We start from the raw sequence: 19,914 nt of genomic DNA on the forward strand, positions 1-19,914 counted from the left end.
CCAGTGGCGACTTTGCCAATTCTGGTGTTCTGTGGCAAATGCCAAGCGTCCTGCACGGTGTTGGGCTGTGAGCACAACCCCCATCTGTGGACGTCGGGCCCTCATACCACCCTCATGGAGTCAGTTTCTAACTGTTTGTGCAGACACATGCACATTTGTGGCCTGCTGGAGGTCATTTTGCAGGGCTCTGGCAGTGCTCCTCCTGTTCCTCCTTGCACAAAGGCGGAGGTAGCGGTCCTGCTGCTGGGTTGTTGCCCTCCTACGGCCCTCTCCACGTCTCCTGGTGTACTGGCCTGCCTCCTGGTAGCGCCTCCAGCCTCTGGACACTATGCTGACAGACACAGCAAACCTTCTTGGCACAGCTCGCATTGATGTGCCATCCTGAATGAGCTTCACTACCTGAGCAATATCTGTGGGTTGTAGAGTCCATCTCATGCTACCACAAGTGTGAAAGCACAACCAACATTCAAAAGTGACCAAAACATCAGCCTTGAAAGCATTGGTATTGAGATGTGGTCTGTGGTCCCCACCTACAGAACCACTCCTTTATTGAGGGTGTCTTGATAATTGCCAATAATTTCTATTTATTGTCTATTCCATTTGCACAACAGCATGTGAAATTGATTGTCAATCAGTGTTGCTTCCTAAGTGGACAGTTTGATTTCACAGAAGTTTGATTTACTTGGAGTCATATTCTGTTGTTTAAGTGTTCCCTTTATTTTTTGAGCAGTGTATTATATTGTAATACAACTGTATGCACTAATTCATTATCTAATGACCATATGATTAGTGATGAGCCACTGCTCGGTACTCGCCCGAGCATCATAGTGTTTGAGAAGCTCGGCTCTTGGCGTGTATTTCCGGGTTGCTCGGGTGGGACCTAGGAGCCCTGCCCAGCATGTTTGGTGCTCTTTAGAGAGCCAGTGAACATGCAGGGATTGCCTGCCATGCAATGTAATGCCATAGCCAAGTTGGTTGTGGCATTACAGTGATTGGCTGGCTGCACAGCGTCATCAGGTCTATATAAGACCTGACGCAGCTATGCTCATCACAGTCTACATCAGAAAGAGGTAGAGTAAGAAGAGCTGCTGCTGAGTCAGGGAGAGATTTGCTTGTTTATAGTTAGTAAAAGTATTCCACAACATATATATATATATATATATATATATATATATATATTCATCTGAACTAACAGTCCTACTCCAGCTGCATATAATCAGTGTTAGGCAGGCAGGCAGTGTATGTGGCAGACTGTAGTGCATGAAGCTATTCTCTGTGTAGAATAATATTAGTAAATTACAATTCTGCTATTTAAAACCGTTGTTCTCTGTCAGACATATCAAATATAACAGTGTTCCAAAGTCAGACATTTATGCCTTCCATTTCGTTGCAGTGTGTCAGTCAAGCTATTCACACTAGGTCTCTGTGTAGAATAATATTAGTAAATTACAGGCCTGCTATTTAAAACCGTGGTTCTCTGTCAGACGTATCACATATAACTGCGTTCCAAAATCAGCCATTTCTCGTGAATGTGGAAAATATTATCCTCCATTTAAAATGGACAATGTGCGTGGCAAGGAACGGGGAAGTGGAGGTGAGAGTGATGGTGCATGCAGAGGCTGAGGACGTGGCCGTGGGCAAGCTGAAATTGTGAAACAACAAACACTCACATCTTGTCGACCTTCCTGTCCCAATTGCTAGTGGACCGCAGTACACCACTATTGAACCCAGAGCAGTGTCAAAGTGTTGCTGGTTGGACAACAGATAATGCTTCCAGTCACTTTGCCACCACCACCATATGTCTTCCACACAGTCAAGTATCAGTAGACGTAAGTCTGAACCGCATATTCCTCACCATGATCCTCCTTCCTCCCACTATGCCGAGCGCCTGGAGACAACTGATCCCACACTTGGACACTCAGAAGAGCTGTTCACTTTTCCATTTATAGATTCGGGCCTCTCTCCCGTCCAGCTTCAAGCGAGTCAAGAGGAGAATGCGTGTAGCAATGCCAAATATTTGAGCAGTCACGGTCACACGCAGGCGACAGTGGGAAAGTGCAACTACTGTCACAAGAGGGGGATGATAATGATGAGACACAATTGCCAGAAAGTCAGGAGGAGGACCAGGGAGCGGAAGTGGAAGATGAGGTGGTAGATGAAATAGTTACTGACTTAACCTGGCAGGGGGACATGCAGAGCGAGGACAGCAGCACACAGGGGGAGGGACGTGTAGCACCACAACAGGCAGGAAGAAGCAGTGGGGTGGTCGCAGACCCGAGGCGGGAAAGCGTTCCCCATAACACCAACACGACGGAAGTTGCCCGTACAACTGTTAGGTCTTCCCGAGTCTGGTTGTTTTTAAAAGACTGCAGATAACCCCCAAAAAGGCCATTTGCATCACCTGCCAAACCAGCATCAGCTGGGGTAGCAAAACTAGCAGCCTGACCACCACCAGCATGATGCCTCCCACCCTGCACATGTCTGTGCACACTCTCAACTAGCACCATCAGCAAGCACGTCCACGTCCTTGTCCCAGCGCATCCTTAAGTTGTCCCTATCCCAGTCCTTGGAACACAAGAGCAAATGCGCAGCCAACGCTCCACAGGCCACACTATTAAATTCACACAGTTTGCGACTGCTTGAGCTCGAAATATTGCCTTTTAGGCTCGTGGAGACGGAAGCTTTCTGCAACCTGATGTCGGCGGCTGTCCCTCGGTACTCGGTCCACAGCCGCAACTATTTCTCCTGGTGTACCGTCCCTGCATTACATGAGCATGTGTCCCACAACAATAGCCGTGCCCTCAACAACGCAGTTACTGGGAAAGTACACCTAACCACGGACACGTGGACAAGTGCTTTTGGACAGGGACAATACATCTCGCTGACGGCACACTGGGTTAATAAAGTGGAAGATGGGACCCAGTCAGACCTTGGGATGGAACACATCCTCCCGACGCAGAGGATTGCGAGCCATGAGTCAATCATGGTTGCCCTCATATTCTACAGCTCCTGCACCTTCTCCTCCTCTTCAACCTCCATCCCCGAAATGAGCACATCAGTCAGAAGCTGGAAGCACTGCAGCACTGCCTTGACAAAGCAGCAACAGGCTGTGCTGAAGCTAATATGCTTAGGTGACAAACCGCACACCGCTGAGGAGTTGTGGACAGCTCTGAAAGAGCAGGCAGATCTGTGGCTGACATTGCTGACCCTACAGCCAGACATGGTCGTTTGTGACAATGGCCGGAACCTGGTGGCAGCTCTGAAGCGAGGCGAGTTCACACACGTACCATACCAGGCCCATGTGCTTAACCTCATGGTTCAGCGATTTCTCAAAACCTACCCAGATCTGTCGCAGCTACTTGTCAAAGTAAGCCGCATGTGTGCCCATTTTAGAAAGTCAGCTAGACCTTCTACTGCCCTTGCCGTGATTCAGCAGCGTTTGAAGTTTCCAGCTCATCGACTGGTGTGTGATATCCCCATGCATTAGAACTCTACACTGCAGATGTTGGGAAGGATTTGTGAGCAGAAGAGGGCAATTGTTGACTACCATAATTAACACGGCGGTCTGTTTTCAGGTCAGACTCCACACATAAGACCTCAGGAGTGGACATGGATGTCAGACATCTGTATCATGCTCCAAAACTTTGAGGAGTCCAACAAGATGGTGAGCGGCAATAACGCCATAATTAGCATCACCATCCCGCTTCTCTGTCTTCTGAAACGCTCTCTGCTCACAATTAAAGAGGATGCATTGCAGGCAGAGCACGATGAGATGGACCAAGGAACCATACAGGGTGATTCCACACAGCCCAGCCTAATCTCATCCCAATGTGGATTGGGTGACAATGAGGAGATGGAAAACAGGAGGTAGTTTCCTGCGCTATAGGCGGTACTCCCTGCACAGCTGTCATACCGTCTGTTCACCGTGGATGGCCTGAGGACAGGGAGGAGGAGGAAGAGGAAGAGAGTGAGGAGGAAGTCTTGCTTTTTTTTAAGTCTGGCAGACATGGCTGAGTTTATGTTACGCTGCCTTTCCCATGACCCTCACGCTGTCCAAATTTTGGGTGACAGTCATTACTGATTGGTGACACTTCCAGACCAACGCTACAAGGAGAACTTTCTGTCTCTTATTCCCTTGCCAGACAGGCCTAATAAAATGGGGCAGTACCAGAATGCTTTTGTTGTGGAATTATTAAAAAAATTCCCATCTGAAAACGCTGACGGCAGAGGTCACAGTTTGCTGGACAAACATGGAGTACAGGTGAGAGAGACACAAATGCAATCCAGCAGAAGCAGGGGAACACTATCAAAGTTCTGGAACAGTTTTCTCAGACCCTCCCATCGCACAGGCCTGGAGGGGTGCTCTCCCAAGGAGGGAAAAGTTTCCGAAAATGCTGAGGGAGTACCTTGCCGACCGTACCAACGTCCTCCGTGATTCCTCTGTGCCTTATAATTATTGGGTATCCAAGCTGGAAACATGGCATGAGCTGGCTCTCTATGCCTTGGAGGTCCTGGCCTGCCCTGCCAATAGTGTTTTGCCAGAATGAGTTTTTAGTGCTGTTGTTGGAATTATAACCGATAGGCGCATCCACCTGTCAACTGAAAATGCTGACAGGCTGACTCTTATAAAAATGAACAAGTGCTGGATTGGGTCAAACTTCTCAACATCACCGAATGATAGCAGCATAGCATAAACTCAAATCCAGTGTCTTTTTTTTTGGGAGGTCTAACTCTATTCGCTTGCATCTCTGTCTTCACACCCAGACATGGGTATAAGCTTCCTTATTTGGTCTATTTGCTCTTGTCCTCCTCCTTCTCCTCATCCTCTTCCTCCACCACCATATCACCCCAATATCTACCATATCACCATATCTATGTCTCTTGCAAGGGGCTTTGGAATTCCTCCAAAATTTTGGCAGCCATTGCATTCACTGCAAAGGAAAACAGTATGGTAGACCCACTTCCTTCAAATTTTTGGCAGCTGTTGCATTCATTGCAATGGCAAACAGTATGGGAGACCTACTTCCTAAAAATAGGAAGATTGTTTTCAGGAGGTCCTCCAACCTCTACATCTCTTGCAAGGGACATTGGAGTTCCTCCAAATTTTTGGCAGCCATTGCATTCACTGCATAGTTAAACAGCATGGGAGACCCACTTCCTAATAATGGGAACATTGTTTTCAGGAGGCCCTCCGACCTCTACGTCTCTTGCAAGGGACATTGGAGTTCCTCCAGATTTTTGGCAGCCATTGCATTCCCATCATGGGCAAACAGTATGGGAGACCCACTCCTTTTTAATGGGAACATGTTGTTACTGTGGCCCAGCTCTATGTGTCTTTAAATTGTTATTGGGATATTTGCTAAATTTTGGCAGCCGTTGAACTTACTGCATGCCCTATAACTGTATAGCAGACCCACTCCTTTTTAATGGGAACATGTTGTTTCTGTGGTCCAGCTCTATGTAACTTTAAAATGATATTGGTGTTTTTCCCAAATTTTGGCAACCTTTGCAGCCACTGAATGGGCATTACCACTATAGGAGACCCACTCCTTTATAATGGGAAAAAAAATTTAACTGAGACCCTCCTCTATGTCTCTTCAAAGGGATATTGGGGTGCGTCCAAATTTTTGGCAACCCTTGCAGTTACTGCATACGCAATAACAGTATAGGAGACCCACTCTTTAATAATGGGAACAACTAAGCATAGCTGACTGCTAGCCCTTTAAGAATAGTAAGGGTCACCTAATGGGCCTATAAAAATAGTGTTTATGACTTTCAGAGTCCCTCCTTCATAAATGAAACGATGTGTCTGATGAAGTCTCACACACCACATGGCCAGATAAGGTTGTAAAATGTTAAAATAACATTTCCTGGTGAATGCATTTTTCACCGTTGAAAGCAATGCAAAAGTGCAAAAACACACAAAAAACGCTAAGTGTGAACATAGCCCAAGGTGTGGAGGAGCGTTTTTGTATATTTATTTTGCCTTATATACAAGTCATTACCCTGGAAAGGATGTTCTTTAACATTTTTCCCAGGAAAATCCATTTTGGTTTAGTTTTTGTATGTTTTATTGTGAGTCCGTAAAAGTGGCATAATACCTCTGACAACGTTGTTGACAGCAGTGACCTGGGAATTAGAGATGCTTCCAGGGGTCTTCCCCATGCTGTTCCAGTGCAATTTGAGCAGTGTTCTCATCAATTTGTGCAATTTTTAGGCCCTCTGCAGACCGCCGGGGGGGAGCCGCCGGAAAAATGCTCGCGTTTCCCATAGACTTACATTGGGCTCGTTCCTCGGACCGAACACTCGAGCATTCCAATTTGCTTGACCCAAGCAACGAGTACCCGAGCATTTTAGTGCTCGCTCATCACTACATATGATATATCTTACTATCCCCTTATCGCTTACATGTCAGCTTACTGTACCCTTATCCCTGACAGTGTTTGATATTTCCCTGATATTATATATTGTGGTATATCGGCTCACTCGGCTACGCATTGAGGTATGAATGGAACACTGTCTCTTTAAATTTTCAGTTGGTTTATTGTGCAGCATAAACAAATAAAAAGTTCATGGAAAATAAACACAGCCCATCTGGCCTAACGGCAAACATAAATAGGAAAAGAGTTCAGCAAAGTCCTTGAACCGGCCGGGGTCCGGCCATTCCGGGTTAGAAAAACCACACAGTTCAAGTACAGCAGGAACAAACACATGCTTCTCTTTCTGGAGCTGGCCTCCAGATACTGACAACCTCAGTCAAAAGGCTGGCTTTTTATAGCCCCTAAGACACGCCCTAGTGTGGAGATAGGGTGGATAGCTTCCCTCCCAGCACTTAGCTATCCACCTGTAAAGCATGCCCTTGTAACTCTGGCTATTAACCCTTATATATACAGTACAGACCAAAAGTTTGGACACACCTACTCATTTAAAGATTTTTCTGTATTTTCATGACTATGAAAATTGTACAGTCACACTGAAGGCATCAAAACTATGAATTAACACATGTGGAATTATATACTTAACAAAAAAGTGTGAAACAACTGAAAATATGTCTTATATTCTAGGTTCTTCAAAGTAGCCACCTTTTGCTTTGATGACTGCTTTGCATGCTCTTGGCATTCTCTTGATGAGCTTCAAGAGGTAGTCACTGGAAATGGTCTTACAACAATCTTAAAGGAGTTCCCAGAGATGCTTAGCACTTGTTGGCCCTTTTGCCTTCACTTTGCGGTCCAGATCCCCCCAAACCATCTCGATTGGGTTCAGATCTGGTGACTGTGGAGGCCAGGTCATCTGGCGTAGCACCCAATCACTCTCCTTCTTGGTCAAATAGACCTTACACATCCTGGAGGTGTGTTTGGGGTCATTGTCCTGTTGAAAAATAAATGATGGTCCAACTAAATGAAAACCGGATGGAATAGCATGCCGCTGCAAGATGCTGTGGTAGCCATGCTGGTTCAGTATGCCTTCAATTTTGATTAAATCCCCAACAGTGTCACCAGCAAAGCACCCCCAGACCATCACACCTCCTCCTCCATGCTTCACGGTGGGAACCAGGCATGTAGAGTCCATCCGTTCACCTTTTCTGCGTCACACAAAGACACGGAGGTTGGAACCAAAGATCTCAAATTTGGACTTATCAGACCAAAGCACAGATTTCCAATGGTCTAATGTCCAATCCTTGTGCTCTTTAACCCAAACAAGTCTCTTCTGCTTGTTGCCTGTCCTTAGCAGTGGTTTCCTAGCAGCTATTTTCCATGAAGGCCAGCTGCACAAAGTCTCCTCTTAACAGTTGTTGAAGAGATGTGTCTGTTGCTAGAACTCTGTGTGGCATTGACCTGGTCTCTAATCTGAGCTGCTGTTAACCTGCGATTTCTGAGGCTGGTGACTCGGATAAACTTATCCTCAGAAGCAGAGGTGACTCTTGGTCTTCCTTTCCTGGGGCGGTCCTCATGTGAGCCAGTTTCTTTGTAGCGCTTGATGGTTTTTGCAACTGCACTTGGGGACACTTTCAAAGTTTTCCCAATTTTTCGCACTGACTGACCTTCATTTCTTAAAGTAATGATGGCCTCTCGTTTTTCTTTACTTAGCTGCTTTTTTCTTGCCATAATACAAATTCTAACAGTCTATTCAGTAGGACTATCAGCTGTGTATCCACCAGACTTCTGCACAACACAACTGATGGTCCCAACCCCATTTATAAGGCAAGAAATCCCACTTATTAAACCTGACAGGGCACACCTGTGAAGTGAAAACCATTTCCGGTGACTACTACCTCTTGAAGCTCATCAAGAGAATACCAAGAGTGTACAAAGCAGTCATCAAAGCAAAAGGTGGCTACTTTGACATATTTTCAGTTGTTTCACACTTTTTTGTTAAGTATATAATTCCACATGTGTTAATTCATAGTTTTGATGCCTTCAGTGTGAATGTACAATTTTCATAGTCATGAAAATACAGAAAAATCTTTAAATGAGAAGCTGTGTCCAAACTTTTGGTCTGTACTGTATGTATATATAAATATATATACATATATATATATATATATATAGATACAGTGGGGAAAATAAGTGTTTGATACACTGCCGATTTTGCAAGTTTTCCCACCTACAAAGAATGGAGAGGTCTGTAATTTTTGTCATAGGTACACTTCAACTGTGAGAATCAGTATCTTAAAAAAAATCCAGAAAAACACATTGCATGATTTTTAAATAATTGAATAGCATTTTATTGCATGAAATAATTATTTGATCACCTACCGACCAGCAAGTAATCTGGCTCTCTCAGGCCTTTTAGTTTTTCTTTAAGAAGCCCTCCTACTCTGCACACAATACCTGTATTAATTGTACCTGTTTGAACTCGCTGCATGTATAAAAGACACCTTTCCACACACTCAATCAATAACACACTTTAGCCTCTCCACCATGGCCAAGACCAAAGAGCCGTCTAAGGACACCAGGGACTAATTTATAGACCTGCACAAGGCTAGGATGGGCTACAGGACAATAGGCAAGCAGCTTGGTGAGAAGCCAACAACTGTTGGCACAATTATTTGAAAATGGAAGAAACACAAGATGACTGTCAATCTTCCTTAGTCTGGGGCTCCATGCAAAATCTCATCACTCGTAGGATAAGGATGATTCTGAGAAAAGTTAGGAATCAGCCAAGAACTCCATGGGACAACCTGGTCAATGACCTGAAGAGAGCTGGGATCACATTCTCAAACATTATCATTAGTAACACACTACGCCGTCATGGATTAAATTCCTGCAGGACACGCAAGGTCCCCCTGCTCATGCCAGCACATGTCCAGATCTGTTTGAAGCTCACCAATGGCCATCTGGATGATCCAGAGGAGGCATGGAAGAAGGTCATGTGGTCAGATGAGACCAAAATAGAACTTTTTGGTATCAACTCCACCCGCCATGTTTGGAGGAAGAAGAAGGATAAGTACAACCCCAAGAACACTGTCCCAACTGTGAAGCATGGTGAAGAAAACACGGAGTGGCTTAGCCAGTCTCCAAACCTGAACCCAAGAGAAAATATCTGAAGGGAGATGAAACTCAATGTTGCCCAGCAATAGCTCCGAAATCTGAAAGATCTAGAGAAGATCTGTATAGAGGAGTGGGCTAAAATCCCTGCTGCAGTGGGCTAAAATCACTGCTGCAGTGTGTGCTAACTTGGTCAAGAACTATAGGAAACATCTGGCCTCTGTAATTGCAAACAAAGGTTTCAAAACCAAATATTAAGTCCTGTGTTTCTATTGTATCAAATACTTATTTTATGCAATAAAATGCAAATTATTTATGTAAAAATCGTGCAATGTTTTTTTCTGGATTTTTTTTAAGATTCTGTCTCTCACAGTTGAAGTGTACCTACTAGTGATGGGCGAGCACTAAAATGCTTGGGTGCTCGATGCTCGGGTCAAGCAAATTGGAATACTCGGGTGCTCGACCCGAGCAACGAGCCCAATGTAAGTCTATGGGAAACTCGAGCATTTTTCAGGCGGCTCCCCCCGGCGGTCTGCAGAGGGCCTAAAAATTGCCCAAATCGATGGCAACTGTGCTCCCATGACATGGAAACAGCATTGGGAAGACCCCTGGAAGCATTTCTGACTCCCAGATCACTTCTGCCAACAATGTTGTCAGAGGTATTATGCCACTTTTACGGACTCACAATAAAACATACAAAAACAAAACCAAAATGGATTTTCCTGGGAAACATGATAAGGAACATCCTTTCCAGGGTAATGACTTGTATATAAAGCAAAATAAATCACCAAAACAAAAATACTACTCCACACCTTGGGCTATGTTTACACTTAGCGTTTTTGATGCATTTTTGCACTTTTGCATTGCTTTCAGCCGTCACAAATGCATTTACCAGAAAATGTCATTTTCACATTTTACAACCTTATCTTGCCATGTGGTGTGTGAGATATCATCAGACACATCACGTTTCATTTATGAAGGAGGGACTCTGAAAGTCACAAAGCCTATTTTATAGGGCCATCAGGCGGCCTTTACTATTCTTAAAGGACCAGCAGTCGGCCCTCATTATTCTTAGAGAGCCATCAGCCGGCTATGTTTTATTGTTCCCATTACTAAAGAGTGGGTTATGTGACGCCTCGCTCTGGTTCGCTGGCCCTACCCTGAGAGATGGGGGTACTCGGAACCGGGCCTCCTGGTGTACGGTGGATGCAGTTGAGGCCTAGGCCCGGCCCGTGCCCAGGGACGTCACAGTAAAAATAAGGGGGCCAGGAGGAACGGTGGTAATCGAGTGGATTAAATGACTACGCCACCTGTGGTGCCTGGTGATTCGCCACCAGTGCTGCGGCAGTCCTCTGAGATGGGATGCAGTGGCAGCAGAAGATGGTACTACTCCCCACAGGCGGAGCAGGGCCTCAGGGCAGAGGAGACGGATCAGGGGGGTCGCAGTGGGTGGTGCGGTGTGGTGTCGCGCTGAAATAAGGGACCGGAGGCAATGGATGCAGTCTTCCAAGCTTTACTCACGTTGTTAGGTGTCAGCTGCAAGGCTTCTCCTTGCTCCTCATGGCGCACTGCGGCTACCAGGAAGGGGTTCAGCACACTCCGGGTAGTTCGGGTGCATCAATCAGGACCCCCTGCACCAGAGTGTTCCTAGACTTTCCCACTAGGTCCTCTCCTGTCCGTATGTGGTGCGTGTTACAAGGCTGGGTCTCCCTTTGGCTATACACAGAACCAGGGAACGGGTGGCGACTCCGCTCCGTCCGTTACCCGGTGGAATCTTCTAAGCCTCCAGGCTTTTCTGACTAGGACATACAGTAGCAAAGCCAGATATCGGGGGCAGGTACCCCTTTTGCAGCACGAGTCCCTCTGGCTAGGCCAGAATAGTGAGGACAGGTGGCGTATGCCGCTCCATCTGCATCCCCCTGGGATCCTTTTGCCTGCGGAGCTTGTCTCCTCTGCTCCCCTCCCGGCCTTCTTAGGTAGGGAACTTGACCGGGTAGAGACAGCCGTTAACTCTAGCCCGCTCCTCGACTCAAGGCCAGAGAACGAGGACCGTGTATCCTCAATCAGCTGCAGGTTCACACAGAAAGCCACGTTCAGTGATGAAGATCACAATCAAAGACCATAAGCCCAAGATGGCCGTTTATTAAGTATGAATTTTGTTTTGTAACCTAAAGTGCTTCCTCCACCCTCACCCACTACCTGGTTCCCCCTATCTTTTGGTTCCCCCCATCTCCTCTATCCCGGCTGGGGCAGCACCCTGGTGCATATAAGCCCCGCTCAGGTGGGAGAGGTGTAGTGTTGGATGGATGGCTGAGTCCTGAGAGGTGCTCCACCCTTACCTCGGAGAGGAGATACCACACCTCGGTCTAAGGTGCAGTACCCCTGTGGCGACTGAACCCTCAGGGGCACCACAGTTACCTATACTGTTATTGCATATGCAGTGAGTGTAAGGGCTGCCCAAAATTTGGATGCAATCCAATACCCCTTTGAAGAAACTAAGAGGAGGGCCTCCTGAAAACAATGTTCCCATTATTAGGGAGTGGGTCTCCCATTGTGTTTGCCTATGCACTGAATGCAAGGATTGCCAAAAAATTTGAGGTACTCCAATGCCCATTGGAAGAGACGTAGAGGAGGGCCTACTGAAAAAAAAAATGTTCCCATTATTAGGAAGTGGATCTCCCATTGTGTTTGCCTATGCAGTGAATGCAAGGGCTGCCAAAAATTGGGAGGCACTCCAATGCCCCTTGGAAGAGACGTGGAGGAGGGCCTCATAAAAACAATGTTCCAGAAAGGAGTGGGTCTCCTATACTTGTAATGCCCATGCACTAAATGTATGGGCTGACAAACATTTACCCCTGCGGGGTATACATGAACATACCATATAAAAAAAAAATTTTAAGGGCATCATAAACACCCTTTAAAAAATGATGTGAGTGTTGCATCATGGACCACGGTCACCCTGGTGATATGGTGGAGGAGGATGAGCATGAGGAAAAGGAGCAAATAACCAAAATCAGGAAGCGTATACCCATGTGTGGGTATGAAGAGGTGCATAGGAATACACCTCCCAAAAAAAGACACTGGATTTGAGTTTACGTTACGCTGCTATCATTCGGTGGTGTTGAGAAGTCTGGCCCAATCGAGCCCTTGTTCATTTTTTATAAGAGTCAGCCTGCCAGCATTTTCAGTTGACAGGCGGATGCGCTTATCAGTTATAATTCCACCAGCGGCACTAAAAACACACTCTGATAAAACGCTGGCGGCAGGGCAGGCCAGGACCTCCAAGGCGTAGAGAGCCAGTTCATTCCATGTGTCTAGCTTGGATATCCAATAATTATAAGGCACAAAGGAATCATGGAGAACGTTGGTACGGTTGGCAAGGTACTCCCTCAGCATCTTCCCAAACTTTGCACTCCTTTTGAGAGTACACCGTGCCTCAGGGCTTGTGCGATGTGAGGGGTTGAGAAAATTCTCCCAGAACTTTGACAGTGTTCCCCTGCCTCTGCTGGATTGAAGTTGTGTCTCTCTTGCCTGTACTCCTTGGTTGTCCAACGAACTGTGACCTCTGCCACCAGCGTTTTCAGATGGGAATTTTTTTACTAGTTCCGAAACAAGGGCCTTCTAGTACTGCCCCATTTTTCTAGACCTGTCCGCCTCAGGAATAAGAGATATAAAGTTCTCCTTGTAGCATGGGTCTAGAAGTGTCACCAACCAGTAATGACTGTCACCCAAAATTTTGAGAATGCGAGGTTCATGGGAAAGGCAGCGTCATATAAACTCAGCCATGCATGCCAGACTGCTAACAGGCAAGACTTTCGTGTCCTCACCAAAAGGATGACTGACCATGCTCTCCTCCTCTCTGTCTTCTGGCCATCCACGCTGTACAGACGGTATGACAGTTGTGCAGGTAGTACCGTCTATAGCGCATGAAACTACCTCCTTTTCTTCCTCCTCCTCCTCTTCCTCATTGTCACCCAATCTACGTGAGGATGAGATTAGTGTTGAGCAAGCATGCTCGACACGGCTCGGTACTTGCCCAAGCATCACGCTACTCGGGATGTTCGGCGAGCACCGAGCATTTCCGGGATACACGGGCGGGAGCTCGGGTCTCCACCCTGCATGTTTGGCGCTCTTTACAGAGCCAATGAAAATGCAGGGATTGCCAGCCAGTCACTGTAATGCCGCAGCCATGTTGTTTGTGGGCATTACAGTGATTGGCTGGCCGCACAGCATCACCTCGAGTATTTAAAACCGGGCGCCGCCATCTTGGACACAGACGCTCCGGATCAGACAGTGTAGGGACAGCGCTGCTGAGCTAGGGAGAGATTTTTCTGCAAAATAGTTAGTGTAGGGTCTGTAAAGGCTGCCAGAACAAACAAACAGTCCTTCTCAGGACTAATATCCATCCCAGATATCAGGCAGGCAGGCAGGCTGTATAGGAGACGCAGTGGGGTTATACCAGCAAACGCTGCATTACAGGCCTGTGTGCTCCTGTTTCTGAAATTTCTGGACTTAGCTGCAGGTCTCGGGGGCCAGTAAAAATCCTTTTTTTTCATCTAAATCCTCTTTTTTTTCCCTCCTACACACTGTACAAATACCAGTCTTATTAACCTATTGGTGTCCACCCCCCCCCCCCCAAAAAAAAAGTGTGTCTCTGATTTTTCAGACACAAATATATCTGTTGAAAAGAGTCTGGTATAGGCCACAGAAACAGAAGTGTGGTTTTGCAGTTCAACGGGTAAAATCTGGGAAGTATCCAGCTTTGGGCCTTTGGTATCTAAAAAAAAACAGTTTGAGTGTGTCGCTCACTTTTCAGCCGCAAATCGATATATTTTAAAAAGTCTGGTATACACCAGTAAATTAAAACTGTGGTTTTGCTGTTCCACAGTAAAAAATCTCTATTATCCTGCTTTTTGCATTTTTTGCAGTAAAAAAAAATAGTAGTGTCTCCTGAGTGTTCTGACACAAAAATATATCTGTTGAAAATAGTCTGGTGTACGCCTGACAAATCCCAGTGTGGTTTTGCAGTTCAACGGGTAAAATCTGTGTAGTATCCAGTTTTGGGCCTTTGGTATCTAAAAAAAAAAACAGTTTGAGTGTGTCGCTCACTGTTCAGCCACAAATCTATATATTTTAAAAAGTCTGGTATACACCAGTAAATTAAAACTGTGGTTTTGCTGTTCCATGGTAAAAAAATCTCTATTATCCTGCTTTTTGCATTTTTTGCAGTAAAAAAACAGTAGTGTCTCCTGAGTGTTCTGACGCAAAAATATATCTGTTGAAAATAGTCTGGTGTACGCCTGACAAATCCCAGTGTGGTTTTGCAGTTCAACGGGTAAAATCTGTGTAGTATCCAGTTTTGGGCCTTTGGTATCTAATAAAAACCAGTTTGAGTGTGTCGCTCACTGTTCAGCCGCAGATCTATATATTTTAAAAAGTCTGGTATACACCAGTAAACAATAACTGTGGTTTTGCCATTCCACGGTAAAAAATCTCTATTATTCAGGTTTTCGTATTTTTTCCGTAAGGAAAAACAGTAATAGTTTCTCCCTGATTGTTCTGATTGTTTAAAAGAGTCGGGTGTAGGCCAGAGAAATAGAACTGTGGTTTTACTCTTCCACGGTTCTAATCTACTTTTTATTACCCTTTTTCCATTGATAGTGCAAGTGTAAGCTATTTTACTTCCTTTACAATGGGCAAGGCGCGTGGCAAGGGACGTGGAACTGGACGTTCTGGTGATGGTGCGTGCAAAGGACAGGGCCGTGGCCAAGGTGAAAATGTGCCACAACCAACAGCCACATCTTCTCGCTCCCACTTCTTGACCGAATTACTAGGGAAGCACAGAACAACACCAGTATTGCGAACTGATCAGTGTGAACAGGTTATTAATTGGATAGCAGATAATACTTCCAGTTACCTGGGCACCACCACCTCCGGTCTGTCTTCCACACGGTCAACTCTTAGTAGCCGTGAATCTCGACCGCATGCTCCTCCTCACCCTGATGCTCCTTCCTCCCACCATGCCAAGTGTCGTCAGACAGCAATTGATCCCACACTTGGATACTCTGAAGAGCTGTTCACTGGTCCATTTTCATATTTGTGCCCCTCGCCTGCTACGCTTGAAGTGGTGGAAGAGGAGATCCCATGTAGCGATGCCCAAATATTTGAACAGCCACAGCCACAGGAAGTCGACGCTGGCAATTTGTCACAAGAGGTGGACGATGACGAGACACAATTTCCAGGAAGTGAGAAGGAGCATCGTGGTGCGCAAGTGGAAGTGGAGGAGGTGGTGGATGATCTAGTAACTGACCCAATGTGGCAGGGGGACATGCAGAGTGAGGCCAGCAGCACACAGGGGGAGGGAGGCAGAGTACCCCAACAGGCAGGAAGAAGCAGTGTGGTGGCCGCAGACAGAAGGCGGGCAACGGTTCCCCGTAATACCAACACGAGGGACTTTGCCAGTACAAGCGGTAGGTCTTCCAGAGTCTGGAATTTTTTTAAAGACTCTGCTGATTACCCCAAAAAGGCCATTTGTACCACCTGCCATGCCAGCATCAGCAGGGGTGACAAAACTACGAGCCTGACCACCACCAGCATGATCAGGCACATGGCAGCAAAGCACCCGACTTTGTGGGGCGAACCCCAGGGTCCACGACCAGTGTCAGCGGGTGTCACCACTGCTTCTTCCGCTGTTGTGCGTGCAATAGAACCCCCTGTTGTGTGTGCAAGGCAATCCCCTGTCCATACTGCATGTAAAGATGCCCCCTCCTCTCAGTCTTCACTTGTTATGGCAGTTTCTCAAGAAACAGCATCAACGTCCACATCCACGTCCCACCGCAGCGTTCAATTGTTCATATCCCAGACCTTTGAACGAAAGCGGAAATTCGCAGCTAACGCCCAACAGGCCACAGTCCTAAGTTCGCACATTTCACGACTGCTTGCGTTGGAAATGCTGCTTATTAGGCTGGTGGAGACGGAATCCTTCTGCAACCTTATGGCGGTGGCCGTCCCTCGGTACTCGGTCCCCAGCCGACACTAAGCTCTGTCAGTGAGACAATGATATTTTAACATCATAGAAAAATAATGCTTATGTAGAGTAGTATTCTATAATGTGGATGTGTAATCATTTCAGACTCAGTATTATAAACTATCAATATGATGATTTTTATTGCCTCATTAGATGTGAAGAATTTGAAGTCATTAATTGGACGATCAGTATTTTTTTTATTGTTCTCATAATTTAGGAACCTTATTCTTTGTCCATCATCTTCCACTAAATTCCATCTTTAGGAAGGGTAAAAATAATCGCTTTAATGATACTCAGGAGGTTAAACATATATTGCTATTTCAATTAAAAAATCCTTAGGCTGTTTTAAAAGAAAGGTAATTATTCGGCACAGGACTTTACAGTGTCAGGAACATAACAGGAGCCTTTAGGCACTATACCTGTAACACTAAGACTTTCTACCTTTTCACTTGCCAAACTACCGTTACAGAGATCAGCTAGTGTTAGCAGGAAAAGGACACCACATTTATTCTGTAATTATTTTGAGCAAAGAGCTAGAGGAAATTTAAAATACAATAGCAGTGGTCATTAATTTACCAAATATCTGACACATCTCTAAAAGATAAAATCTTACAAGAACATGCATTTAATAGTAATTATTTATTATAGTTTGCTTATAAGTACTATTTGGACCAGTGGAGTCATTTAATGCTCTAAACCTTTGATGGAAATTATTCATTTTCTACTTAACTCCCACCTAATAGGGAGAGACATAAACATAAATCATTGCACTGATAGCAAAAGTCCAAATTGAACCCTTTTAAAAAAATATTTGGCTTGGTCACAGAGCTGACAATTAATTGCCCCTAATTGCCCATAACAACCTCAACCACTACAATGCTCCCACACAGAATGAAGCATGCCAGCCTCTCACTATGCCTCTCCACACACTAAGATGCCCCCACATTGCCTCTAATACAGTATTATGCTCACAAAACAGTATGATTGCCCCACAGTGCCCCAATACAGTATGATGCCCCACACTGCCATTATTACAGTATTGATTTAGAAGGGTTAAAGGGAACCTGAAAGGTCCCCCATGCAAACTACTAGTATGTGTTACCGGTATTTTAATATTAATACCCTATCTAACATGCCCTTTGCACAATATAATTAATTGCAGTGTATGACAATAAAGAATGTTAAAAATCATTTTCCAATATGCTAATTAGTTTCAGACTAGGGCAGAGAGAATTAGTTTCCACAGACTAGTCATCTTAATAATCATGTTCCCCACCCCTGTGGGCATGATAACATTATTTGCAATAAGACAGCCTCACAGCTAGCTCTCTGCAACTCATGCGCACGTACATCCGGCTTCACTGCACACTGACATGAAATGATGAGAGTCACCTGCATGCAGGTGACGCTGTCTTTTGGAAATCATATAATCACTTGTAATTGTATGACAGGGGATGTCATGGGCCTCTTCCCTGCTAAACAGCTTTTGTTGTTTGTGGGTCTCTTGTCTTCTTGTGACAGTAATGTAATGAAATGTATAATGTTATTTATATACAGTTATATGAAAAAGTTTGGGCACCCCTATTAATCTTAAGCTTATTGTTTTATAAAAATTGGTGTTTTTGCAACAGCTATTTCAGTTTGATATATGTAATAACTGTTGGACACAGTAATGTTTCTGCCTTGAAATTAGGTTTATTGTACTAACAGAAAATGTGCAATCTGCATTCAAACAAAATTTGACAGGTGCATAAGTATGGGCACCTCACCAGAAAAGTGACATTAATATTTAGTAGATCTTCCTTTTGCAAAAATAACAGCCTCTAGTTGCTTCCTGTAGCTTTTAATGAGTTCCTGGATCCTGGATGAAGGTATTTTTGACCATTCCTCTTTACAAAACAATTCCAGTTCAGTTAAGTTTGATGGTCGCCGAGCATGGATAGCCCTCTTCAAATGATCCCACAGATGTTCAATGATATTCAGGTCTGGGGACTGGGATGGCCATTCCAGAACATTGTAATTGTTCCTCTGCATGAATGCCTGAGTAGATTTGGAGCGGTGTTTTGGATCATTGTCTTGCTGAAAGATCCATCTCCTGCGTAACTTCAACTTTAACAAGATTCCCGGTACCGGCATTGGCCACACAGCCCCAAAGCATGATGGAACCTCCACCAAATTTTACTGTGGGTAGCAAGTGTTTTTCTTGGAATGCTGTGTTTTTTTGCCGCCATGCATAACGCCTTTTTGTATGACCAAACAACTCAATCTTGGTTTCATCAGTCCACAGGACCTTCTTCCAAAAAGAAATTGGCTTCTCCAAATGTGCTTTTGCATACCTCAGCCGACTCTGTTTGTGGCGTGCTTGCAGAAACGGCTTCTTTCGCATCACTCTCCCATACAGCTTCTCCTTGTGCAAAGTGCGTTGTATAGTTGACCGATGCACAGTGACACCATCTGCAGCAAGTTGATGCTGCTGCTCTCTGGAGGTGGTCTGAGGATTGTCCTTGACTGATCTCACCATTCTTCTTCTCTGCCTTTCTGATGTTTTTCTTGGCCTGCCACTTCTGGCCTTAACAAGAACTGTCCCTGTGTTCTTCCATTTCCTTACTATGTTCCTCACAGTGGAAACTGACATGTTAAATCTCTGAGACAGCTTTTTGTATCCTTCCCCTGAACAACTATGTTGAATAATCTTTGTTTTCAGATCATTTGACAGTTGTTTTGAGGAGCCCATGATGCCACTCTTCAGAGGAGATTCAAACAGGAGAACAACTTGCAAGTGGCCACCTTAAGTAGCTTTTCTCATGATTGCATACACCTGGCTATGAAGTTCAAAGCTCAATGAGGTTACAAAACCAAAAAAAGTGCTTTAGTAAGTCAGTAAAAAGTAGGTAGGAGTATTTAAAACAAGAAAATGATAAGGGTGCCCATACTTATGCACCTGTCAAATTTTGTTGGAATGCAGATTGCACATTTTCTGTTAGTACAATAAACCTAAATTTCAAGGCAGAAACATTACTGTGTCCAACAGTTATTACATATATCAAACTGAAATAGCTGTTGCAAAAACACCAATTTTTATAAAACATTAAGCTTAAGATTAATAGGGGTGCCCAAACGTTTTCATATAACTGTATAGTATATAGGGAAAGCAAAAGACATTGCTTAGTGTTTATTTATGAATTAATAGGAATATTGGGGCTGATAGGCAGTGGTGGGCCAAATAGTGTATTGGATTTAGGACATAGTTTGGGTATAAGAGTTCCGTGTACGTTATTAGTGGATAATGACTAAAGTTAAATGGTGAAGGGAAAAGTTTTTCCAGCGACCAGTGGAGATGGTTGCTGATTGGTCCAGTTAAAAAAAGGTGAGGAGTTTGGGCCAGAGGGGAGCAACGAT

This window comes from Phyllobates terribilis, unplaced genomic scaffold (assembly GCF_046119375.1).
Source record: "Phyllobates terribilis strain yellow unplaced genomic scaffold, ASM4611937v1 Scaffold_2__4_contigs__length_985480577, whole genome shotgun sequence".
Taxonomy (NCBI): Eukaryota; Metazoa; Chordata; class Amphibia; order Anura; family Dendrobatidae; genus Phyllobates; species Phyllobates terribilis.